This window comes from Pseudopipra pipra, chromosome 3 (assembly GCF_036250125.1).
Source record: "Pseudopipra pipra isolate bDixPip1 chromosome 3, bDixPip1.hap1, whole genome shotgun sequence".
Taxonomy (NCBI): Eukaryota; Metazoa; Chordata; class Aves; order Passeriformes; family Pipridae; genus Pseudopipra; species Pseudopipra pipra.
Genome location: NC_087551.1, coordinates 34959643 through 34986827, shown reverse-complemented (window position 1 = coordinate 34986827; position 27185 = coordinate 34959643). Strand labels below are relative to the sequence as shown.

General features: G+C 37.2%; 1 long non-coding RNA gene across 2 annotated transcripts; it reads right to left on the bottom strand.

The window, feature by feature from the left end:
- Positions 1-1731: 1731 nt before the first annotated feature.
- Positions 1732-26206, bottom strand: LOC135412502 (uncharacterized). Of its 2 annotated transcripts, none has more exons than XR_010429699.1 (5): positions 26108-26206; positions 19893-19973; positions 16669-16846; positions 15171-15253; positions 1732-3784 (listed from the first exon to the last, which is right to left on the bottom strand). It is a non-coding gene; the product is annotated as an uncharacterized LOC135412502 (long non-coding RNA). The 2 variants fall into 2 exon arrangements; XR_010429698.1 differs by having other exon boundaries at positions 15171-15250.
- Between the last annotated feature and the right edge of the window lie 979 nt (positions 26207-27185).

The window sequence follows — 27185 nt, the reverse complement described above, 5'->3', positions numbered from 1 at the left end:
AGTTAAATATGTTAGTGCAGAATTTATCATTATGCCCAAAAAAGAAGTATGTACAGGCTGCTCAAAACCTAAGAGCAAAACATTAAGAAAAAGTCAGAACAGAGATATTTTTGTTATTGAGTTTGTCTTTACAGATTGTAAATTGAAAGGTCAGTATATGTCCCGAGTGTTTTCTCCATCCAAAGAGTGGTTCTGTACAGACATTAGACACATGTATTATTTTGATATGGGAAGTGGAATCTCCAGTATCTTTCCATTATGGAGATTATAGAAGTCTGATCTGTATGTTTTACTTGGCTATGAGCATCACTGCTCTTGAAAAGATATATTTCAATGAAAAAGACTACAGCTTGAAACATTTTAGGTGCTTTTATCTTAAGCACTCGTGGTGATCATTGCTTTGTATTATTATTTTATTATGTGGCTATTTATCATTTCATATGGAAGATGTTTTTGCAACCGGGTTGCTCTCTGAAAGAGAGCTACGGAAAAACACATAGAACTTTGTTTCAGAAGAAATCTCATTTCTTAGTCATATACATATGCAGGACCCTTTAGGAACTTAGTGCAATATTTCCCTCTAGTCAAATTTTCAGCTATGTGCATTATACATTTTTTTCTTTTGGACATGGAAGCATATATTTCTCATTTTAAGAAAAAGAGAGGTTTTTTAAAAAATAATTTTTAGTTTTATTTTTTGGTAGTATCTAGAGGCTGAAATCAGAATTGGGCTTTTGTGGGCTAAATACATAACCATATTATGACATGATGGATTCTACTTCAAAGAATTAACAATACTAAGGGGAAGATGGGAATCTCAGTCAATTTCAGCTGCAGGGAGAAGCCCTTATTTTAAAAGGTTTCTGAACCATTTCATCTTTTAATGTCCCAGTATTACCTGTCTTATCAGTGATAAATATTTAGCACTTTGTACTTTTGCAAAAGGACTTACAGACCTTGCTTTATTCATTTGTATTTTCGGGATGATGGATTATGATATGAGTCCTTCAACATTTGGTGCTGAAACAAACACTGAATCCAACCTTTCTTTTCAATAGAGAGAGAGATACTGAAGCTAAGCACAAAAGAGCTACACAAACCATTGGTAGGAAACCTATTCATTGTTTAATACTTTGGAGTTATGCTTCTCATGTAGAAAAATATTGCTGACCTCAGGGACAAATAATTACTTATGGGAATAAATGTACTGTGTTGGTGTAAAAGACGAATTACATTCTGGAATTCATACATGTGCCCCCTCCCCCCCCAAAACCAGCAACATTCTGGGAGTTCTTTTTTGTGAACTATAGGCATGAACCAAAATCGATGACATTGATTTAAAATATAAACTTTTCCTGAATGGTAAGAAAACTTAAAAAAAAAGCCCACATGATAAATAAAGTGTATTTTAAATCATTAGATTACACTGTGGAAAGTATTTATAATTAACTGCTGAGGTGCTGCCAGCTTTGTGCTAATTGGACTATCTTACTTCTCCATTACATAGACAAGTGGATGACACACTTCATAAACCACCCATTCTTATTGGCAGTAATTGATGTATCCATCGATATTTGCCCAGCCGAGAAAAGAATTTTAAATATCAATGAACCATTCAGCCGTATAAACATCTCTATCACAGTCCTGTTGACAAAAAAGTTGTGTTATAAACTGTGCTTTATAGAATTAAATCTGTAAATATTCCATTCAATGTGCCCCTTGTCTTGCAAAACAAGAAAAGACAATAACTAAGCTACCAATGGTGGCATTGTGTTGGCAAAGCTTAAGCGTTAAACTGTTGCTAAGCAAAGTATTAATCTCATGGTATGTGTGATTCTGTTCCCCAGACACTAGAGGTAGTAGTATTCACAGAATTCCTCTTCTGGCAAGTAGAAAGTGTTAAAAAATGTTGTGTATTAAACCTTGATTAGCAGTTCCCAAAGTTGAATTTAGTTCCTAGTACTGTTGGTAGCAAGTCAGATGTCTCATACTGAAAAATTCCACAAGTGTCAGAAGAGGAGCCACAACTCCTTGTAAATATTTTGTGAAGGAAAATTGCCAGAAAGAGACATCAGATACTACAAAACATGTACCTGCTTCCAAAAAAATATGAAAGAAAAACGGAATGGGGTATACACATTATACCCTTATATTTAGCAAAAAGAGGTAAAAACGAGATTTTTAGCTGAATCAGAAGTATATAGGATAAAGTGGGCATTTGTTCACTGTTAGTAACATCTGAAAACTTTAGTAAACATTTGACCACTAATAAAGGAAATAACAAATACCATGTTGTAAAAACATTCAAGAAATCAACTCTGACGTAATGGTCTAATCATATATTATCTGTTCCCTAAGTGCATTCTTATTTCAGTTTCCAACATTACTGGCATTAGCAAGAAAAATGTCAGACATAACCACTGTTTGAATGAGAATCATCTGCAGAGAGGACTAAATTGAGCCATATGCATTCAATGAACTCCCAAATTAAAGCCTAAGTTAAATCTGAGTGATACCTAGACTAACCTACTGAAGGTTGAAGATCAAATATTCTCTAGGGAATAGAGTTACATCACCATACAATTATTTATATGACAGGTTAAATGATAATATTTTAGTAGCAGCTATTGTACATATTATTGTTGTGAGTCAGAATTCAATTATTTAAAACAAATTCCGTAGGTTTTTTTTTTTTAAGGTTAACCTGAGTTGGAGATCAGAAACTTTTTGGATTTTGTATTGGGTGATTGTTTACAGGAATGTTTTATTAATTCTGTATGTCAGAGGTTAAGTTTAGACATTAAGAAAACAATTTTGTTTTTTTTTTTTTTAGGGAAAACTAGTGATTTATTCAGTCCTAAGTATAACAGAACTTTAAAAACCATGCAATGAGATCTCTTCCATTCCTCATTCTTTGCATCTTCTCCACGCAGAAAGCAATGATCTTCTGCATGAGGAGCGCTAAAAATTGCCTCTCAGTAAGGCCATATTTTTATATAACTGAGATGAACTGGGGTCAGAATCAATGTTAATCAGCACTGGTAAAGGAAGTACATCACTGTGAGAAATAAGCTTAAATCCCTTAGTGAACTGCATTGGAAAAAAATCAGTTCTTGGAACCAGAATGAATAATCTTCTTGGGGATTTTTTTTGGTATCATGATCATGAAAACCAGAAAATAACCTCTCCATCCTCCAGAGAGTTATACCTGAATGCTTTTGCAGTTCTTTTCAGTTGTGCATAAGTTGTTAAGATTCAGAATTCTCTGGTTGTTACTCTGAAGTAGGACAAATATTCAGGAAAATATTCTGAGAAAGAAAAAAGATAACTGCTTTGTTTTTTATATAAATTCAGATTTCTTTTAATCGGTTGTAGTTATGCTCTTCATGTTTGAGTGTGGATTCAGGTAGGCTTGAGCAAATAAAACCATACTCGGATCTGGAACTGTGGATATATAAATGTTTTTCTCAGAGTTTGAAGTTCTGTATCAGAAAAGATCCATTTTGCAGAAGATCCCATATCATATGATGATGCAGTCATATCTCTGGTGTCACATTGCAATTTCTTTATGATCAAACCCAGTATCACAGGTCTTGGGAATTATATCAAGTCCCTACAGACACAGCATTGATGAATGTGAGAGCTGGGGGAGAATCCTAACTGTCATTCCAGAAGAGAAACTCTTCCTTATGTGACCATTTCCTCTCTTGTCTATGGTTGCTGCGGAGGCAATGCAGGGTAATGTGAAGCAATGCTCTTGTGACACCTGAGATTAAGGAATCTCCTAGAGGAAAGAACAAAGAAAGTTTGCAAAGGTTCTTATTGGAGCTTTCTTTGGAGCCTAAGCAAAAACATGCTGTTGGCCAGACTGACCAAGTACAGCATAGTGGATCTCAAACCATTTAAAGTAGTTGCTTTACTTTTCTGTGTGGTCTGTGTGAAAAATTAAACAAGTTTCTTGTTTTTTTTGTTTTTCCCCCCCCCCTAGATCTAGTATACTACGTTAAACTGATGGAAGTGCCACAAAAAAACCCAACAAAACAAAACAAAAAGATATGGCCTATCCCTTTTCTCAGCCTTTCTCTTGCAAAAGATTTATAGCCTGGTATTCTTCATTGCTTATCAGCACAGGTGACTTGGCTAATAGCTACTCTGTTTGGAGAATGTTCAGCTTCCGGCTTGTTGTTGGTGCTCCTTTGTCATGACTTTGTGGTGGAAGAAGAGATGCAAGAATTTTTTAATTGTCTTCAGGGACAGAGAGTGATTGAGGTAGTGATTTGGCTTTACCTGAAGGCTGTTAGGGACCAGGAGATCCCCTGTCTGTAGGACTTGGGAGGCCTGTAATGTCTGGTGGGTGGGTAACATCAAGCATATTTGAAAAATGGTGCCATGAGTGGCATACTTAGATCTGGAAAAGAGTGTTACTCTGCTGACTTGGGCATCTTAACCTTCAGGACCCTTAGCAAACATTTTTGTTTACACTTTCCTGCACCAGGTGCCCCATTTCATTGGGGTATCTATCCTAGGATATATGAGATAGGCTCCTAGTTCCTCCTCTTCAGGATTTTCAACTCCTCTCATGCTCCGTATTAAGGTATATTCTGAAGCAGGGTGTTCCCACATCTGCTTTTCTTATTTTATGCAGTTCTGAAGAATTCTTCAGGCTGCACTAACATGGAAAGTGGAGGACTTGAGTTACGTGCTCCCAGGAAAAGCAAGAGTCAACATTTCTCAAAATAGGTGAATATTCTGACCACTTGATTATTGGATGAAAAGAGAATACAGTTTTCTGAAGCAGAAGGTAAACAATTTGATGCCAATTCTTACTAGGTTGGAAGAAAGCGCAAGTAGAGAAAAAGAAAGGTGAAAGATTTGACAGGAGCAAAATTAGGTGCTGATATGTCTCTAGGATAAGATGAGAAATTTTGCAAATGCCTGTAGCACCTGATTTTTGACACAGATGCTCACAAAAGTCTTTAAGCACAAATTCTTCCTCCAGTGAATCATTATACCTCTGCTAGAATTGATAATATTTTGTGCTTATGGGGTTTACAGTATTTCCTTTTTGACAGGCTTTAATAACTGCCTCTTCCATACCCCTAGGAAACATCAAGAATTATTTATTATAGTCTAGGAAATGCTGAGGCCTGTGGCTGGGAGTCTTAAATGTTTGTATTTATTACTATTTGTCTAGCCACAATATTAATGTTAAAGTACAAAGTAACCAAGAAGTTGCAGACACTGGAGCCCTTAAGATCAATTTACTCAATCAAGGAGACTACGTCCCTGGGCAAAGGGACACTGATTCCTGACCAGCAATTTAATTCCAATTTTGAGGGATGCAGCAGGAATTAATGGATACATAACCTATGTATAAAGGAAGAGATTTCTCCCTGGGTAGCACTTACATTTGCTACACCAAATATTGCAGTTTGTGAAATCCAGTCCTTGCTACTCAAATGTAAATATTAATATTTGGGTTTAAATATTTTTCAGTGTTACCTAGCAACAGAAGACACAAGGCTCTCCCATAAAATTTAAATGCAATCTTTTATACAACTATAACCATTTATAATTCACAAAGTACAAGTTGTAATTAACCATTTAAACTGCAAAATAATTACCTAATACAAGAAATTAAAAAAGAGACGACTGTAGAAAGAAACAAGGCATTAATTGACTGTGAATGCATTTAAGATGGAAATTAATTGAATTTTTTTTTTGTTGTGGGAGAAAAGTAATTCTGGATCAGCTTCCCAACTGAACTGCAGGGACAGCCTGCCTACAGTTTTTTTAAGAGCTTACCAAGATTATGACTCAAATCAAATAGCTTGGGTGCACAAAATAACAGAAGAATGATGTTTTATCTGCTAGAGTTCCTTGTCAAGCCTATAATCTATGTATTTTTTTTCTATACAAATTCTTTGCACCAATTCATGAGTAGAAGAATAATTCAGAATTAGACTTGCTAAATAGAGCATTTAGACTAGGCTCTACTAACTAGGTTTCTTTGCAAGACTTGTTGGCTTCATATTGCTTTCAGGAGATTAAATGTCTTCTTTTCTTGTAGAACAATATCTATTTAGTTAGATCTATTCTGCATTTACTGCATTGTATTTTCCTTTTTCTAACTACATCTAAAGAGAATAAATTCTTTCCCTTTGTTCTCCCATTCACAAAGCTTTCAAAAATAGAAAGGAATACAATCAGAAAATGAAATAGAGTTCACCTTCAAAGTACTGCATGTGACTGGAAACAAAATAATTCCATTTCATGGAGTGATGTATTTTCAAAGCTTTTTCTATCTACAGATTTACTGTCATGTCAGAAAAGTAACTTGAAATCTACAACAAGGAAAAAGAGGGAAGATATCAGCACTTCCTTCCCGAACATATTATTACCAAATACCTTGAGTGTCTAGATTATTGGTTCATTGGATGCAGCACAGAGATTTTCTTTAACCTTTGAACTTTTGAGTTTCAGAATGCCTGAATCAGCAAACAGTCCTCTCCAACCACACAACTGTAAATGATATCAGTTTAGAGTAGCTCCTTGGCCTTTAAACTCAACCAGCTCAACGGAGTCTGAGTTTTTCTGAAATACAGGTACCTGGATTTGAATCACCATGTATCACACATTGTACCCCCTTGGAAACATTTGGGCTAGACAAAAAGAGTAAAGGGAAACACTCTTTAATTTTAACTTTCAGGGAGTTCAGTGAGTTAGTTATCTAAGTTTATCAGAGGAACTAAGACAACGAATTTATCCATTCTGCTTGACACCCTTAAAACTGCAATTAGAGAACTGGCAGTCATTCTGATACCAAGCATCAAACCACACATGCCCCAAATCTTCCCTGAACTTATACTAAAAATAATGGATTTGGTAAGATTTGAGATATTCAGGTGCAAAAAAGTGCAGTTTGAAAATGTTCTGTGTAATTCTTGAATTCTTATTCAATCTGCAAGTCTATCTAAAAGTGTGATTTGTGCTGAATGAAACTTTCACCAACCTCATGTGAAATCCAGTGAAGTTCTTGGATACTGAATGCACATAGTGATTGCATCTCCTACTTCTAGTGCCTCCCACTCTAAAATAATTTTAGATAGGTTAAAAAGAGACTTCTATGGTAGGCTGAAACTTTTTAGGTGCTGAGACCAGTGAAAGGTGGTTGAGGCTTACAGCATTTAGAGAGACCCTTTGTAGATATGACAAGTATGCAAAATTTACATAATTGACTCTATTTTGCTCATTGTAGTTCTCTTTTATTCCTTTGTTTGCAGCTACAAACCCAGCAAACCATTATTCCATGGCATTCACCCTCCTGTGGACCAAAATCTACCTAAGAGCAGGGCTGGTGACAGCAAAGGTGCTGGTGATTCGAGAGTGGGTCTAAACTACAGTCCAGAGACAGCCTACACATCTGTGGTCACAAGGACGCAGTAGCTGGTCTAACGCAGTATTTTGGACCAAATAATTCTCAGCCTGGGAAGAGATCTTTCTAGAAGCTGGTCATGACAACTAGATAGGGAAAATTCATAGAGACTGCAGAAGGGACTACATTTCATCCACTACCTTGAGGACTCCAGTAAGACTTAAACGATATAAAGACCTTGAATAGGTTATCTGCACTGGACTATAGGAGTTGAATGAAATTTTGAAGGCAACATAAAAGTCTTTAAAATACCAAAATAATGGAAAGAACGATTCTGATGGTATAGAACCCTTGCATCTTCATATCTTAAGGGGAATGAGACATTTTCCTTCCATTAAAAAGAAAAAAAAAGAGAAATTTTCTAAATTATCAGTGGTTGTGAGTTCTTCCTTCAGTTACAAACTGCAGCTTTAGCTTTGTAATTATATATCAGCATGCCATACTCTCCAGTGGTTGAGCTAATATGATATGTGAATTCAGGAAATCAACGTTATGAACAAATAACATGCAACTAATATTTTAAGACACCCTCCAGTAATACTGGCAGAAATAGGCAAGAAACCATGTGTACAACATGCACCTAAAAATTTTATGTGTACACAGAGATATATAGACATGCATGCCGTAGCTGATCTCTGTTTAAAGATATTGTCTGTTATTATGTGTATTTCATGAGAATTTTATAGTAAGATAGTTCAGCCAGAAATTATTCTTGGCACACATGTGCTTAGTACTGTAAATTCAATATAAAATATAGAAAATATCTGCATTTTTACCAGTCTTTAAAATGAGAGTTTGCTGTGAGTTTTTGTGGCCCATGATCTGGGGAGCATAATAATATGCAGAAGGACTCTGGTATGTCAGCAAGTGCTGAGTTATAGCAGTTGTTCAATAAATTTTTGTAATCCCCAGCTCCCATGCAGAGAAACTGTGATTGGAACAATTGCAGCTGTTTGATATTACTCAGCTGCTACTCCTGGTGTTCATAAACAAATAACATTGTGGTGTCCACAAAAGGCACAGCCAGTGAGTGCTGCAACTACAAAACTGTGAGAAAGACTGAGATGCAGGTTGTGTTGGCAGGGGTGAGAGATACAGTGTGCAGCCCAACTGCACTTATTTCCCACTACTGGAGAGTTCCCTTTGCTGGACCTTTCATTTGTCTTTGGCTTGTGTATGTGGCTCAGAAAAGAAGTGGAGAGCATGGGTCAGAGAGTGTCAGGGGAGATCCTTGTGATGCAGTGGCCTATGACGTGTCCTGTTCTTCTGTGTAAAACAAGGTGGTGGTTTTCTACTGCTTTCAGATGCCTAAACCAGGAACACCTTCTTGCTATGTTAAAGATTGCACAGACACATATTTTGGCCTGTGGGATCAAGAAGGTTAAGTGAAGACCAGGTAATGTGCTATGTACATGTGATATACAGCCCTTAATGTGAGAGAGCCTTTTGAGTTTGTCTTATACTTAAGTCATCGGACTTAGAAAATCCAAGCTGGAGTGAGAGGATCATTCCTTGGTCAGTTTATGCTCTATTCTTCTATACTGCAGCTGTGGTTGTAGGTTGTCATAAAAATGAACAGACAAATTGTGAGAGAAATATAATAACCTGCAGGAGAGAACTGAATATGGAATACTGATCTCTTCCCTCTCGTGACCAGTGGTAGGACACAAGGAAATGGCATGAAGCTGAGTCAGGGGAGATTTAGGCTAGATATGAGGAAAAGATTTTTCACCCAGAGGTTGATTGAGCATTGGAACAGCCTACCCAGAGAAGTGGTCACAGCACCAAGCCTGTCTGAGTTCAAGGAGCATTTGGACAATGCTTTTGGGCACATGGTGTGATTTTTGGGGTGTCCTGAACAGGACAAGGAGTCAGACTCTATGATCTTGATGGGTCCCTTCCCACTCAGAATATATGCTAGCAGAGATGGTGGCTGGTAAAAGGAACTCAGATTAAGCTAACACAACTATGGTATAATATTAAAAAAAAAACAAAATGAAGTAATTCTTCACTCAGTAACAATGTACTGGCCTATGTATTGAACCCTCAAGGGAAATGTTGATTTTTGGAAGCATGTTTTTAAAAGAAATTTTTGATAAATCATGCTTGAAAAACCTAATTTCTTTCTATGATGAAAAAACTACTTGGATGAATAAGAGGAGATCAGTGGATATTGTCTACCTTGACTTCACCAAGGCTTTTGACATTGTCTCTCACAAATATCTTGGGAAATCTCAGGAAGTGTGGACTGGATGAGTGGACAGTGAGGTGGATTGAGAACTGACTGAACAGCAGAGCCCAAAGGGTCATAATCAGTGGTACAGATTCTAGTTGGAGGCCTGTCACTAGTGGTGTCCCCCAAGTTCAATACTGGAACCAGTATTGTTTAACTTGTCAGCAATGACTGGGATGAAAGAGTAGATGTCTCTTCAGCAAGTTTGCTGATGACACAAAGCTGGGAGGAGTGGCCAATACTCCAGAGTTCTGTGCAGCCCTTCAGAAGGACCTCAACAGGCTGGAGAGATGGGCAGGGACGAACCTTCTGAAATTCAACAAAGACAAATGCAGAGTCCTGCACCTGGGGAAGAATAACCTCATGCACCAGTACAAGCTGGGTGCTGAGCTGCTGGAAAGCAGCTCTGAGGAGAAAGACCTGGGGGTCCTGGTGGACAACAAGCTGTCTGTGAGCCAGCACTGTGTCCATGGTATTGAGGGATGCATTAGGAAGAACATTGCCAGCAGGTCAAGGGAGATGATCCTGCCCCTCAGCTGTAGTGAGGTACATCTGTGTCCAGTTCTGAGCTCCTCAGTACAAGAGAGACATGAAGCTCATGGAGTGGGTCCAGGAGAGGGCAACAAAGATGGTTCAAGGACGGGAGCATCTCTCTTAGGAGGAAAGGCTGAGGGAGTTGGGTCTGTTCAGCCTTGAGAAGAGATGGCTGAGAGGGGAACCTCATCAATGTCTATAACTATCTGAAGGGAGGGTGCCAAGAGGATGGAGCCAGGCTCTGCTCAGTGGTGCTGAGCAATAGGACAAGAGGCAATAGGCAGAAATTGATGCACAGGAAGTTCCACCTGAACAATAAGGAAGAACTTTCCTGTGAGGGTGACCTTGCATGGGAACAGATTGCCTGGCGAGGCTGAGAAGTCTCTCTCACTGGAGATATTCAATAACCATCTGGATGCAATCCTGTGCCATGTACTCTAGGATGGCCCTGTTTCGGCAGGGTGGTTGGACCAGATGACCCACTGTGGTCCCTTCCAACCTTACCTATTTTGTGATTCTGTGATTAAAAGAGACTTGTACAAATAATGAGACTGAAGAGTTGGATATTATAATTGGCTAAGAGGAAAGAGCCTAGAGAAACAAACATCTTCAGACAAGAAAGTAGAAATTTGAGAGATGTCTATAAATTCATAGAGATTTTACAGTTGTTGCCTGATATCTTCATCAATTGTTGAGAACTGAAGAGGAATTATTTGATTTAAATTAGAGCACAGGCAATTTTATTAGATATCAAGGCAAACTTTATTAGGATAGCAGATGAAGTCCCTTGGATTTCAGACACTGCAAATATCTCAGGCTAGAGATAACAGTTAGCCATCTTTGCATGTAAAGGCCTTGCCCTTTTTGATAAATGTGTCTGCTTATGGAAGTTTTGGTGTAATCACTAGGCAGAGAGACTTCCCTGCTCCTTCCTATCACGTTGGTTTTTCTGGTGGTTGACAGCTTTTCCTCTTACCCAGATCTCTTTGTTCACTTTTATTCCCATTCAGAAGAACAATGAGAGGAAAATAATGGCTCCCCAAAGGCAGAGACTGCAATTTTGAGTGCCTCTTACATAAGCTACCTAAGAAGTAAGGGAAGATTTCTTTTAAAAAAATTATTTCTTTCCTGAACACTTCAGAAAAGACATAAGCTGTAAATCTGACTTGTTACTGTTACAGATAATGATAAGGTATTTCAATTAATGATACACGTACTTAGGTGATGTAAATTGGCATTGTTTCATCTGACCCAGAATGATCACTGATCTGTTCTCCCTGCATATACAGCATCTTCTGTACTTTCAACAAAACTTGTCAGTGAGCAACAATCTGCTGATAAGCTTGTGAATGGAAATCATGTTGAATAAGAATTAGAGATGGAAAAATAAGATATTCATCCTTTGGTGAGTCAAGATTTTTTTTGGTGCTGTATATATACATTTTTTTTTAAAATTAACTGAAGCAAAGAAATTTCTACTCTTTACTTTGGAAGTTCCTAGAGGTCATAAGACTTTCACTGCTAGGCAGCTGTTGCAGTCTCAGGGCAAAAATGTGTTCTCAGCTGTACTAATGCAACACCTCATTAATTTGAGCAAAGGGGCATGCACCTATCTATGCACAGGGCTGGTCTTTCAGCTTTTGCTCTGTTCTGTTTTCTTCTCTATAATTGATAAAGACTTTCTCACACCCTTCAGCCCCTGTAGTTGACAATTACTCATTCTACTTTTCTGCCTTTATTTTTTTTTTTTCTGCAAGCTTTAGTTCATCTTCTGTAGTCTTCATTGGTTCTCTCCCTTTATCTCCATTTTCATTAGATCTTTCAGCTGTTCTTAGAGAGTCATGTATATCACTACTAATTGATTGCATTTTTCTGTGTCAGTGAGACTAAAGTCTGTTATGTGTTAATTAGTGTCTTGCAAGATTCTCTGAGCTGCACCACACTCAGAGGTTCTAAAGGTTTTTTGTCATAGCCCCATCAGCTTTTTACATAATAATTTTTATCACATTTTCCATGTGAAATCTAATGGCTGTGTCAGGCTTTCTGGGACCATTCCATGGAGCTCAAAATTTAAGTAACTGCATTAGCCATGCCAATATCTTGGGTTAGTCATGAGCCCTACCATATTCGGCACTCTGTGTAGAGTGCTAACCCCCTTCTGTGAAACTCTAAGAGATTGTACTTTCATTTTTTTAAATCAAATCAGCTTTTCATCCTTCTTGTTCTAGATGAAAACCTGAAAGATGCAGTGCTTGTGGAGTCCAATCCCAGAGGGCAGAAAAGAACTCGAAACATCATTTTTAAATGTCATGATTCTGAAGTAAATCTTGTGGATTTTTTGGTCTGCCTGATGATTTTTGGATGTTGGTAATTGCCCCTGATCAGCAGCCTTGATGCTTCACATCTTCAACTTGAGACATAAATACCTCTGTTAGCACAGGAGTTTAGGAACTAAGGAAAGGTTGATCCCTGGAAAACAGGAAACTGTTGCTCACTGACAATTTTTGTTGATCTGTTGGTGCACAACATTAAGTGAAATATAATAAACCCTTGCATAACCTATAGCATTCTAAGCTTTAGACAGATCTTGCTCTGAACACATGCTTTCCTACTTCTGAATAGTCTCAGTAAAGAACATATTGACAAAGAGACTAAAGAATTAAGCATCATATAAAATCTAGCCAGCTTATGATCTAAATGGTGTTATGGAAGACTGATGGTGCTTTTAAATCTGTGTCAGTGCAGACCACAATAATACAGTCTTATTCTCTGCCTGTCTCCAAGTTTAGACACTTATATGATAATAGAATTACTGAGTAGGAAATTTTCATTAATAACATGAGTACTAAGAATAAGGGAAGGAAAATTCAGGACTTCATTGCTTCTTTAGGTAAAACTGTCTCACAGTATTAGAATATCCTCAGGTGTTTTTGAGTATTGGAACTAAAATTTTTGTTCTTAGGGCTGTTTTGACCTAGGCAAGAACAGCTACTTTTGCTACCTCAGTCTAGAAAGTTTTTTCTTAGTCACTCTTCATCCTGGCTAAGAGAAGAAAGAACTGCTCAAACCCATTAAAAAGAAAAAAGAGGGGAAAAGTATCATCAGTTTTAAATTCAGGTAATTGACAGTGATCTAGTATTTTGTCTTATAAAGAAATCTCACAGAACAGATTAAAAAAACAAGTGAAATTTTTTTAGGAAACATTTTAAATTTCATTTTTTTATTGTAGGATAATAATTTTGGATATTCAAGTGCTGACATTTTGTTGCATTTAGGAGTCGGTCATGGATCTCTCTCTTTGATTTCATCCTAATAAGAATTTCTGGATGGATTAATTAGTTAAACCCTATAACTTCTAGTTTTTTCATGGAAGTATATTATATTACCTCTAGAAGAAAGCGTTAAGTCTCAGATGAGTGCCTTTGAACTTAACTACGATACACTAAATGAGCCTGTTCATAAGAAGGAAGTCACTGGGAACGCTTTGAAATGCATTGCTTTAGAAAGTTTGTAAGCGTCTGGAACAATTTTGCAGCTTTTTAAGTCTTCAAGGTCATGTGAGAAAGCTTAAGGCTTAAAAAAGTTGAAGGGAACAGCTGCAGTTTTTGAAAACAGTAAAGGCAAACTTGAAACGTAGTTTTATCAAAGCTTGGCTGTTTTCCTATCACAGACAGTAGACACCACTAATCTCTTCCTTTTGTTTAAACAGATGCTATTTGCTTGGCAAGTAGCTGAATTTTAAATGCAGAAAATTATTATACAAGGGGAAAAATCTTGACTGGAGGTTGGACACAGAGGGTTAAGTTCAAGAAAAGTTCAACAGAAAATCTTATTTTCTCTTACATCTTCCAAACTGTGTGAGGCAATTTTTGCCCCACCTTGGGAACTATACATTTTTATATTCTCCAAAATAAAAAAGTTTGTGTGAGTTTTGTTTGTTTTCTTTGTTTTGGTTTTAAGTGACCAAATACAATGGTGATATTGAAGTAGTAAATAGGTGAACCCTATGGATATATTTTGTTTACATGAGTGTATTTGGTGTTAGTGAAAGAGGAGGAGGAATAATTCAGGAGATCATAAATTCTCCCTCTCTCTCCCTTTGGTGTAGCATTGTAGAGTTTCTTTTTACCAGCACAAATAATTTTTTCTCTAGCTAAGCCAGGTTGATCGGCATTCAGTGACATGGAGGCAGATGTTTTTCGGCCTGTTAATTGTCTATAGTGTATTCAAGCTCAGTTGTTTTTCTTCACTTTTTGAGGCTGGATTGGAAAACTTTTCTTCTTACATGAAGGGTGGCTATCCTTGGGACGGAACCCAGACAGCATCCACTGTTTTCTTGCAAGTCAACCAAAACGTGAGAAGGAGAACAGCATGGAGTCCTGTTGCAGCACAAAGCTTCTAAACATCTCTGTTATAGCTTATGCAAAAAAAATTCTGCTTTGCATGGCACATGGAGTGATTAATCAGCTCTCAGTAATGTGTCAACAGCTGCTATTTTTGAAGGCAGCAATGATCTCGTCTAAAAGGTGGTTCCACCTAGACGCACATGTGGCTGAATATGATGTGGAGATATGGGTCTAATCTGATCTGCTTGGCTCAAGAAGGGGTTAGCTTTCAGGGCTGAGGTAAAAAGTTTCTTGCTAGGGCAAGTTTTGCCTCAAACTAGCCCTTTAGCTTCTGGGATCTAAACACAACAGATGGTACCTCCTGCAATACCATATCTCTTTAACATCATGCTGAGGCTTTGGTTCAGCAGGGGCTCCAGGCACTGATTTCTGCAGTGCTCTACTTTTTTTCCTTCTCTTGTGAGACTCCCATTTCTGTCAAGACATAACATATTTAGCCAGTTATGGCTGCTGAGATCACTAACAGAAATGATTCAATGACAATCCCAATTTTAAAGCTGATCTGATTTTAGTACTTTGTTATCAGAAAGCAAAGAAAAAAACTTATTCCCTCTGTTCTTACCTTTACTCTGCATTCTGCACTGCCTCAAAATGCATTGTCTTCACTTCCTACATTCTTCTCTTCCTCCCTCAGGTAGACAGCTGCTAACACAATTCAGGAACAGAGATGTTTGTGATGGTGTTGGGGAAGGTTGGAGCTGAAAGGTGGTATGTTTTAATTCTCAAATTTGTTCTTGCTGTGCAGATATTTCATCCCTGGCACAATTCCACGTGTACAGCAGAATGTTAATTTTTCCTTGACTGACTCTAATTTGGCAGAGGTTATGAACAGCTTAAAAAACAACAACAAAGAAATGGATCCCTTGTTGCTCTGCTTCTGATACTTCTTTCACGTACTGAGGGATAGCAGGATGGGGGTGAGATGAGGGAGGCATAACGCTTTTGAAACAATTTGTCTACTGTTACTGGACATAATTTTTGATAATTTTTTGGTACTTCTGCATTCTGTTTATTGGGTTATTCCTCAGATTCCCAATGAAAGCTTGCTGTCAGATCTTTCATTTTTAGGAATGGATGTCCTTCACTGTAACTTTTTTGAATGGTAATTGTTAGTGGTACGTAAAAGCAAGTGCTCAGTTTTCCTTTTGTAAAATTAAATGCAAAAAGTTAATTTGTTGGAAAATAAAAGTGAGACTCAGACTTTCCTTCTCCCCAGTTATCCATTCTTTTTGGTACTGTACACTATGAAGAGGAATGTAAAGCAGTTCTTTCATGTATTATACCTCCTGGAGCTTTATCAGATACTGTACTCAACCTAGTCTTAAGATAAAACCTTAGAGTTCCTTTCCTTTTGTCTATCTCCAAGGACAGGAGATTTATGACTTCTGTATCTCCTGCTGTTTACTGATAAATTCTTTTTGTTGTGTGTTCTCACAATGTACATTAGATGTACTACTGTAAACCAAAATTGCATAAATATTTCTGTTTGCCAGCTTGTGAATTCACCTGAAGTGAAACTCAGCAACAGGAGACATTTGTCTCAATATTCCTTCATTTTCTTTCTATATTTTTGAGGTTTAACATGATACAGTAATTTTTCTTATATTGTGATATCTTGAGCTCCACTTTAACAAGAATTAATAAGAAGGGAGCAGGTTTGTATATGGATCTTCACCTAGCAAAGGTCAGGGTTGCCTCTGGGAAGAAAAGCTATTGATAAAGTTATATTTCTAGTAACAAATTCCATGAAGTGAGAATCTGCTTTAGGTCACTGGGTATACCTCTTGATACTATTCTGATTTGCCCTGTAACCTGTCTTTGATAACACTGTGGCTTTAGACAGCCCTGCTTTATGAATCCTTGCATCATTGTGAGACTTGGTCTCCAGCTGGGCATATTTTACGTGAATTGAATTTTCCATATTCAGTTCCTGAGAATTACTAGGCTGCTAGATTTTTTTTTCTTTTTTTTTTTTTTCCTGTGGTTTGTTTGTTTCTAACAGCTGTAAGTAAATTTGCTATTCCTTTTTTTAATAAAGCCCTTGATACTAGTTTACTTACATTGCCTTGGTAGTAGTTTCCTTAAATTTCTGACCAGTCTGTCAAGGGCTCCACATTCATCCTTAAAGGACATTACAAATTGCTATCACTTCAGTGGTGCCTTTTCCATCTTGAATGATCATATCCTTTTCCAGCCTGTACTTCCCATCTTACTACTTCAGAGTTTCAGAAATGTATTCTAAAAAAACCTCCATAGAATATAAATAAAATAAATGGTATTACATAATACTATAAAGTAATAATAACATATAGCATATAATTTTAAAAAACTGTTATATAAAAAACTTCTGGGAAGAAAACTAAAATCTCCATTATCTGATTTTTGCTTTAGATTTTATATCAATAGTACTCAGGGATTGTTTGCTTATGGTTACACTAAGCTTCAGGAGTTTTCATCTTAAGGTTCAATCTCTCTCCCAACTGCATGCTAGAGATCCTTCTCGGCAATTGCTGGTTCCCAGTAAAAAATAAATCCCCTAACTCCTGAAAAACTCTCCAATGTGGATTTTGGGACAATACTGTCATTCTTTGAAGACATGTAGCTGGATACCTTTGAGTGTACCCCAGTCCTTCAGATTCAGTAGCTCTCCCATAGGTTGTCCTATGATGTTTTGAGATGTGCCTCTGCCTTGGACCTCCTTGTCTTCACAGAAGAGGATTGTTGCAGTTGGGTTGGGTTCTTCCAGCAAAAAAACAAGAGTCTGGAGGACTGTAAGACCTGGCTATGGACAACATAAAGGTAGTAAAGACTTTGAACCTTGGAATATGGAAGTAGAGATCTTGCTTGGTTTGGTCTCACAGGTCACTCCCACCTGCTTGCATAGGGATGTACTTGACTACATCTGGCTTTGCATAAATAGGGACATGGCCTGATGGCTCTTTTTCAAATGGTGTGGTAGCTTTCATTGTCAGTTTTTCTCTCAGCTTCTCTTAAAAGCTCCATGTTTGCTTATTTCTTGTTCATTTTCTCTCCTGCAGAGCGTATTCCCCTTCTGCTTATTCAGAGGAATTTTTTAAAAATTCTGTGGAACTACCGATTTCCTTATTTTTTATAGATTCAAATGTTCCTGTGGTAGATAAGGTGTACTCTTCTGTATGTGACTTAGCTACTAGCATCTACTGAGGAGGGACTGTTCTCTGTTTGGTGATCTAGTGTGCATCAGGAAAAAAATATTTGCCTCCATTGAGCCTTTTATTGCCTCTCAAACTCTTGAATGGATGAGCATTCTTCACACAGACAGAAAAGTAATTTAGTACTTCTCACTGGCTAGTTGTTCAGATGAGACACAGAGGCAACGAACTTCTTTCTGCTGACTGTAAGATGACTTATTCTAAACCCCTATCTTTGAAGAATTATAAAACATTAAGCAGCGCTTCAAAACTTTGATATGAAATAAATAAGCCTCTACAATACAGTATTCATATGTCACAAGCACTGCTATTTTGTTCAAATTGTGAGAATGTTTTCAACAATAGAGTTATTGGTGGTGCCACTTAGTGAATGCACAAATGTTAGAAATATTGTTTTTCCCAGAAGTCTAGGTCTACAAGACTTAATTATTCTGCCTTCATTTGCTGGATTAGCATCTTGCTCTAATAACATATTTGTTTCAAATTTCATATCTGAGTGTTATGTAAACCACAGACACTGTTTTAAAACCTGTCTCTCCACATAATCTTGTTTTCTGATTATAATTGCCTTCTAATGGAACTGGCTTTTCCATTGCTTCAGGAATTGTGTTTGTTTTTTTTTTTTTCTTTTCTTTTATTTGGATTTTATCTGTCTGTCTGTGTTTGCCTGCATTTTTCCTTATTATTTTTCTTTGTGTTTCTGTGTCTCAGGAACTGATGTTCTCAGTTAAGGTTTTCCAGGTCAAAATACTTTCTTTTACAGGTGACAAAGATTTTATTCTGGGAAGAGGAGGTAAGCAAGTTACATCTCTTCTGTGCTTACATATTCAGCAATTTCTTCCACTTCTGCTGGACCAGGGTGTGATAAATGCTTGAATAGTTGGATTTGGGGGGATTAGCTGTTGAAAACATTTTTTTACTTTTAAATTGGGTGATATCACTAGTGGTACTAGTATGATTTTATCATCATACTCTGATATAATTTTCTTAGAATTGAGGTTTACACAGTGATGTTCTTCGAAGAGAACATTAAGCCCAAGCCCATTTAAATCAACAGTAAATCAGCATCTGAATAGCCTGTGAATCAGGACTGAATAGAGTGTAATTAATTTTCAGAAGTTAGGAACTCTTTTTATTCTCATACTGTTCTTTGTTTCATGATGATGTGTTCTTCTGATGTGCACATTACTGATTTTAGCTATCTCTCCCACTCTTCTCTTTTAGTGTCCTGGTTCTGGTTTGCAGATTCTGTGCCACATATGCATCCCTTATAACTCTAGTTTCAGCTGTGCTGACTCTCCCATCCAGGTCATATGTGCTTCACATAGTAGCACTTGATATTCATATCAACTCTAAATGTCCTGATCTATGTCGACATTCTTTCTTCTTCATTCAGCCTTTTCACAGAGGTGATCTTTCACTATCTAATAGAGGTAACCAAGACACCAATTTATTTCCTTTAGGGAACTGAAACCTGTCTTCCTGAGCTGTCAGATTACCAATTTTCTGTGTGAATGACTTTTTAAAGTCATTGAGATGCAGAGAGTAGATGCTTTCTGACCAATTTTTATATTTATGAGGTAAGGTTAAAAGCTTGATAGATTCAGATTCAGATTCAGCAGGTACCATCTTAGATGATGTCTAAAAAAGTGGTTACATTATAGCAAAGATTAGATTTTCGAAAAAAAAAAAAATAGAATAGGAAGCCCAAAGTTATTACTTGCAATCTTGACAATGTCCTTCCCCCAAATTATTAGGTAAAAACCCCACTATGTCAATTACACAGACATGCTTTTTCATGTCCAAGAATAGTTTGTGAGAAGGGGAAATAATGCAACAGTAGAACTTAAAAAGCTGTACCTGTTTTTGTTGACTCTGCTCTTACTGTCAGCGTTCAAAAGCAGCAATATTCATTACAATTTTCTTTCACTTAATCTATAATTTGTATATAATTTGCACAAAACAGACACAACCTCTCAGATCCCCATTTGAAGTTAAGGTAGGTATTTATAGTACTCAGCATAAGCTTGCAGGTTTACTCAACCCTCCTATTTAGCAATAACAGTACATTTCATATCAATGTTGTAACTTACATTTGGGCTCTATGTTGTTGTTGGTTGGCACAGACCACTGTAGCCTCTGCTAGAACCATGTACATAGTCTTTGATCATGCACTAAAAAAAAGAAGCCAAGGGTTTTACTTGATAAAAAATACTAAGCTGTGAAGAAATATATGGAATTATTTATTTTGCAGTGACATCTACAATTACAAAATACCTCACTTTTGTACCTTGCTTTTTGTAGTAGTATTATATAATCTTTTACATACATTCGTCTGATAGTATTTCAAAGAGAAATAATCAGAATTGCTAGCTACAAGGAAAGTATCAAATTTTATAAGACATCATTAAGGCATGCTTTTAATTTTCAAGCAATTAATTTCCCAAGTTTTCATTTATCAGTATGATTATCTTTCTTTGTGAGGAATACTTTGTCTTTTTGTATTCCTTGAAGCCAGCACAGATAATCTTCATCCTTCCACATCCTGTGTTAATTTCAGCTGAAATATTAGAAGTACTCTGGATAGAAACAAAACCTCATAATTTTTAAGGAATGATAATGACATTTCAGAAGGCAACACTTGGAATTAGGCAGTTAGAAGGAAGTTACTGCGCTACCAGAACTCTTTTCAAGGCAGAGATTTTCCCTTTAAGCTATTGTTGTCTGAATATCTCATTTACCAGTGTTGTTCATCACCCTCTGCTTCCTTTGTTCTGGCACCGAGGCATTGGAAATGGAAGAATTTGTCAGCTTTGTAGAGCTTTCTGTGATTGCCAGTTCATTAATGTAAAAACCAGACAGACCATTATGAATGGCTAGTGACCTCTTGTATATCAATGTGGCAGCCCCATTTGTCTCGAATCATGCCACTAATTCCAGCTGAGCTATTGTTTACAATTTAGAGTGACATCCAGTCTTGATTCAAAGACTTTGTGATGGAAAACTCAGCATTTCCCTGGGGAAGCAGCTCCTAAAATGTGTTACTGTGCCTGTTTTTGATCTCCAGTTGCTGTACCCTAGCATTTGTTAGTCTGTTAGATTAGGGAACAATCAAAATTTTTCTTCCCACCTTAAAATTAAAGAAGTTCAGCATTTGGGCAGTCGAAAAGCTGTTGTGAGGCTTTTTTTGTGGTTTTTATTTTTTGGGTTGTTCGTTGTTTTTTTTTTCTTTTTGATTCGAGTCAGAACAGCACAAGTTTGGTCTTGATGTTCTCCTGTGGTATGTTCTTGCTGTACAAGAATGTCATTGGACACAATTTGATAGGCTCTTATATTTTATCTTCAACTTTATTAAACTGATGGGCAGCCATTTCAGAGGCACTGAAATAATTAGCACAGAAAAGGGTGTTTTCATGAATGCTTCAGGAACTGATGAAACCAGATCATTCTCATAGTTGATAGTTCTTGGGTAATGAGATCACTTTTGGAATCTCCTACACTGTAACACACTTGAGAGGAATGAAGCATACTCTTTCATTGCTAGAGATGATGCATATTTTTACATTGTCATTAAAAAACTTTAAAAGATCTGACAGCTGTGGTCAGTGAAACATTACTTGAGTTTCTTTTCTATTCTGTTATAGGACCAATTGTGCACGTGAGTGCTGCATAATTATATTTTCATTCTTATTATAGATCTGTAGTGCTGAAAAGGATATGAAGAAGTCACTTGCTTCTTTCCTTTCCCAAAGACAGGATCAAACACATTTAACTATTCCTGACATATTTGTTCAACTAGTTTGTAAAAATGCTTGGTTATGGGATTTCTTTCACCTCTGAAGACAATTCACTCCAGTGTTTTACCCTCTTGACTGTTAAAAACTATTTTAAATACTCTCGAAATGCTGTAACTATTGAATGGGGTGGATGAAATATTTTTCTGTGAGCTAAGAAGGAATTTGGTTTATAAAATGTACTAGGACACTTGAAGAATATAACTTCCTTCACTTTACTACGTACCATTGTAAAAAATACATTGTTTTTTGGAAATGTGCCTTTTAGCTTCCTGTTATGGTTGTCAAAGTCAGTAAAAATGTAGAAGGGACTTTGTAATTATCTATGTTTGCACCTACCTATTTCTACCCTCCTCATCCCTTAATATCTGGTAACAGAAAAAAATTACCTTGGTTATGGTTATTTTCCATCACTGTCAAAGTGAGGATGCACAGTTTCATTGTCCTCAGTGAGGTGTCTCTATCTTTAATGAGACAGTCTGTTTTATCAGCTCAGTGAATGCTTATGAAATTTTCATTCTCTGAGCCAGTAAATCTTTCATGGCAGTACACCATGCTGATTCGCATGAATATCTGATGGACTTGGAGTGTTTTTTGTGTACATATGAAAAAACAAAACCAAAAACCAATGAAAAAGCCCCACTTCTAACTGTTATGGCTGGACAGAGATGAGCAATGTGCTACAAGTTTATTGAGGTCACAGGTCTCGTTAATATTGTGTGATTAATGTTTACATTCAGAACACAAGTCCTGCCTTGGATGTGCAGCGGTTGTAGACAACCCCCCTTGCAGAGCCCTTTGCAGCCACATATGAAGCTATGTAAGCACAGAATGTGATTTCTCCCTCCATTGGTTTTACAGGTCAAGACAATATTTTTGGTCTCCCAGGTCCACCTAACATGAAGTGTCCACTGGTTCAGTATCTCTGTTAGAACTGATGGATTTTCGCCACGTGCACTAAAGTTCTTTGCGCTTTCTTAATTGGTAGAATTGGGGGCCTGTCTGAGGCCTTTTCTTGCCAAATCATACCAAAATAAAAAGCAAAATAATACAATAGAAATTGGACAGTGTGTAAGTGGTAAGATCTGCACAGAACAAAATACTACAGCATCATTCTGTTCCTGATATTGCTTTGCTAATACTGTGTGAATAAGTTGAAATGTATATTTTCACTTCTGTGACAGGTCTGGAAATTATATTTTATTCTCATTGTCTTTACTTGTTGTATCTAGAGTTTGTAACAGTATGCATTATTTCCAATTTTGCTGGTAGTCTGTGGTACAGGAGGCAGAAAATGAAAGATCTTAGATACTCAAAAATGTTGTGAAACTTTTAGATGGAGCTGGTAAAAATGACAGCAAAGGATATGTGGTGAAAATATGGATTATTTTTATTAAAAGTATTTCAAAATATGAGTAAAATTTACCACATAATTTTTCTCAAGTAATTTATTAAGACAAGGAAAAATGCCATTGGAATAATTTTCCTCTTTGACTTTATCTCTGTGGTTGGAGGATTTTGTGAATTTCCTGGCTAGAGCCAGATGTTCTGTAAGATTCTGAAGTAGTTTTTACTGTAATCTCCTTCATGTTTATAACACTTGCATGAGAATAGATGTGGTAAGATCAGATACATGTTCACTCCTTTATAGTTCTAGAAGTTCCTATGTCCTTTTTTCATAAGCTTTATTTCCCTCAGAACTTGCACTTTCCGTTGTCTTCTAAGTTAGAAGTGTTTTGTCCATTGTTCTTGATACTTATAATCCTGAAAACTGGACCTTCCCCATTTATTCCTTCAGAAATCTATCAGGTATGCATTTTTTGACTTACCTTTGGCATGAAGCATCTTGTATGCTAGTTTTCCCTACATCCTATTTTTTGGATAAGATGCCTGTTTTCCAAGTGCCTTGCTGGTCTTTTTGTCTCTTTTTTGTAAGGTGTTTGTATATATTTTTTATCTTGAGATTATGGGGAACAGATGTTCTACCTTTCCTGAGTATTTGTTTGTGGTCACTAGATGAGTACATGTACCCCCAGTGCCACAGCTCAATTCCTTCTGCCCATTGGTAGATTTAAGACCAACTCAAGGCTCAGTCTTCCCTAAGACATTTAATTATATAATGAAGCAATCACTGTTGTCATGTGACAGACATGCAGAGGCCAACTGGTTGCTTCCTGAAGACAATGAAAACTGGATAAATTAAAAATGCACTGCCTGGCCTCTCACTAACAAACTAGCTTAGGCAAAGATGGGATTAATTACTTCCAGGTATGTATAAGGCTGAATTTAGGTTGCTGACCTACAGAATTAGAAATTCTGCATGTGACCAAACCCTCACTGTTATGAGTCATATTTGAAGTACGATTCTTACTGATACATTATACTTTTGAAGTGTGTCTAGAACCAACAGAAAGACCTTTTAGAAAATAGCATTAAAAAAAAGAAGTCTGATTTGCCTTTAATCTTTTCTGGTACTTGGAGAACAATGGCAACATTTGGTATTGCTGATTATTAAATTTTATTTTATGGATTTATGGATTTCAATTTTAGTGTGTAGTTGTGCTTCTATTTAATGGGATGTATACCCATAAACCGAGGAAGTTCTGCTGCTTAATCTGCTCACAATTCCTAAAGCATCACAAAATTCTCTTATGAGTCCTATATTTTTTCTGAGTGTTCTCTGGCACATACAGTGCAATATTTTTACTGATGCTTTGGAAATGGCCTTTTCTTCTGGTGCTTGATATCTGATTTTTTGTCTTGCCCCTTACTTCATTCTTGCTTTGCAGTGTGATAAAAGTTCAATAATTGAAAAACTGACACCTCCCCATTCTTATTTGGAAAATACTCTTTCCTAGGAAGTAATTAATGACACTTACTTTCAGCTAAGTCATAGGCATAAAATGATAGGCAGAAACCTTATCTTGGCTCAGAAAATGTAAAGATTTTTTTTCTGGTTTGCTGTGCCTGAGGTGCTTTGAATGAAGTCTCCTGGCTTAGTTAATTGGCATTTTCTATTACAATTTTCAGGCAGCTTTACCCTAAAAGTCCTGTAATAACAGATTGCTGCATCAGTATGTTATGACCTGCCTCCCTGTTAACGAAGTGGTGACCAATGGCACTAAGCCATAGCTCTGCACAATCAACAGTGAGAGCTCAGTACCAACTCAGTGAGGGCTTGTCACCAAGAAAAGCCGCCAAAATCTCCCAGTTCTTTGCTGTTGGTAAGAAGCATGCACAATAAAGGCCAGATGCAGAAGGACGGAGGGAGGGGAGTTATCTGTGGCACTAAGTTTCTAGAGAAATCATTTGCATTCATTTTTCTTGGCAGGCCTGGCTGGCGTGTTCTTTAGGCTCTGCTTCATATAATGCAATTACAGGGAATTGTCCCACACTGACTGTGTGCTATTTCTTGTATAGATAGAGACAAGCACAATGAAAGCTGCAGCACTACATAAGTGATTAAATCTCCTTGGTGTTCAACAAGTAACTGTACTGAGAAAATGATAAGATTAATAGTTATATACCTACTACACTTGAAAAAAAAAGTCTAAATTAAATTCAAAAGTACAATGTTCTCTGCCAATTTGTTATGATATTGTAAGCACAACCCACTTCTTGAGTAATCCCGGACATGTAAGGAATCCATGTCATGATTTGGAAACAAAGTTATGTGGCTTACAAACTTCTTACCTGTGGCTAGTTATGCCCTTGGTGCTGTCTGATGCAAATTGATGGGTTAAACTATCTGCTTTATATGAATTTGTTAAGAAGATGAGCAAGTAAATACTCATCTAAGCAAGTAATTATTACACTCTATCTTGCAATTTTACCCAGCTTATTAAATATAGAAAAACACAGTGTTTAAATCAAGGTCACAGTAACATTAAATCAATAATCCGCAATGTTTGAATTTTAATATCACAGAGTAATTCCAAATTTCAAGGTTAGTAGTGGTTTTCTCCTGGGAAATTTTAAGCAGAAGATTGATCCCTTTATAAGAATACTGGTCTAGTCAGTACTATAGATCTGTGTTGACTGAGGTGGTAAAGGACACAGATGTCCCTCAAATGTGTTTATTCTAGGACCTAGGCATTTGTTCTGCTTTTCTACAGCAAGCAGTACAGGCTCCTTCTTTGTCTTCAGGCAGTTCCAGAAGTGATTGTAATGACTCCATATTTCCATTTCAACCTTAACTTACATTCCTCTTGGTCATTATTGTGCACGATTTTATTTTTCTCTCCCTTCCTAAAATTGCACAAAGCCTTTCAATTGGTAAAATGCATAATACCAATATTAACACAATAATACAAGATTTTATGCCTGAAGTGCCAATTGACTTCTTCTGTTATTGGCTGGTTTTTACTTTTAAGAAGCTATTAAAATCATAACTTCCATAAATACACACACAAACTCACATACTGTATCTATAAACCCACTAAAAACTATCGATGTCCATTCACTTGAAAAATAAGATAGAATGATCAAACTCTTTTTGCTTTGTTTTTACTCACAAAATGTGGGGGATTCGTGATTAAATGAGCACTCCTACAACTCCTTAGGGTGGAATTGGTAAGGCGATTTTATTGCAGGGAGAGTAGCAGACAGGGCACAACTGATCAGACCAGCAGGAAGAACAAAAAAGCCTCCACCACAAACTGGCTCCAGCCCTATATATTCCAGGGTAGGGAAGGTGCTGGAATAAGGGGAGGAGTTAAGGTGGAGCATGCAAATTATGACCAATCAGAAGACAGGATTTACATACACAGGGAATAAAACATAATACATATAAAACAATATAATGTACAATAGACCAAATACAGAATTTATACTTTTCAATCCCCAACAACAAAATTTGTTGATGTCTAGAGTGGGATCCTGGAAACATGGTTTGTAACCAAAATATGTACATAAAACATGATTGTACATGATTGAGAGCAGCCTTGGGGAGCAGGACTTGGGGATGTTGGTGGATAAGAGGCTGGACATGACCTGAAAAGGTCAATGGGCACTTGTAGCCTGGAAAGTCAATCGTATTCTGGGCTGAATCAAAAGCAATGTGGCCAGCAGGGTGAGGGAGGTGCTTCTGCCCCTATACTTCTTGTGAGACCACACTTGAAGTGCTACATCATGCTCTGGGGTCCACAACCTAACAAGAACGTGGACCTGCTGGAGTGAGTCTAGAGGAGGGTCACAAATCTAATCAGAGGGCTGGAGCACCTCTCGTATGAAAACAGGGTGAGAGTTGGGATTAGTCAGACTGGATAAGACTTTGGAGAGACCTTATAGCGTCTTCCAGTATCTAAAGGGAGCCTGCAAGGAAGCCGGAGAGGGACAATTTAGAAGGGCATGTAGTGATAGGACAAGGGAGGAATGGCTTTAAACTGAGAGAGTGTAGATTTAGATTAGATAGTAGGAAGAAATTCTTTATTGTGAGGGCGGTGAGGCCCTGGAACAAGTTGCCCAGAGAACCTGTGGATGCCCCTTCCCTGGAAATGTTCAAGGACAGGTTGAATGGGACTTTGAATAACCTGGTCAAGTGGAAGGTCTCCCTGATCATGGCAGAAGGGGTTGGAACTAGACGATCTTTAA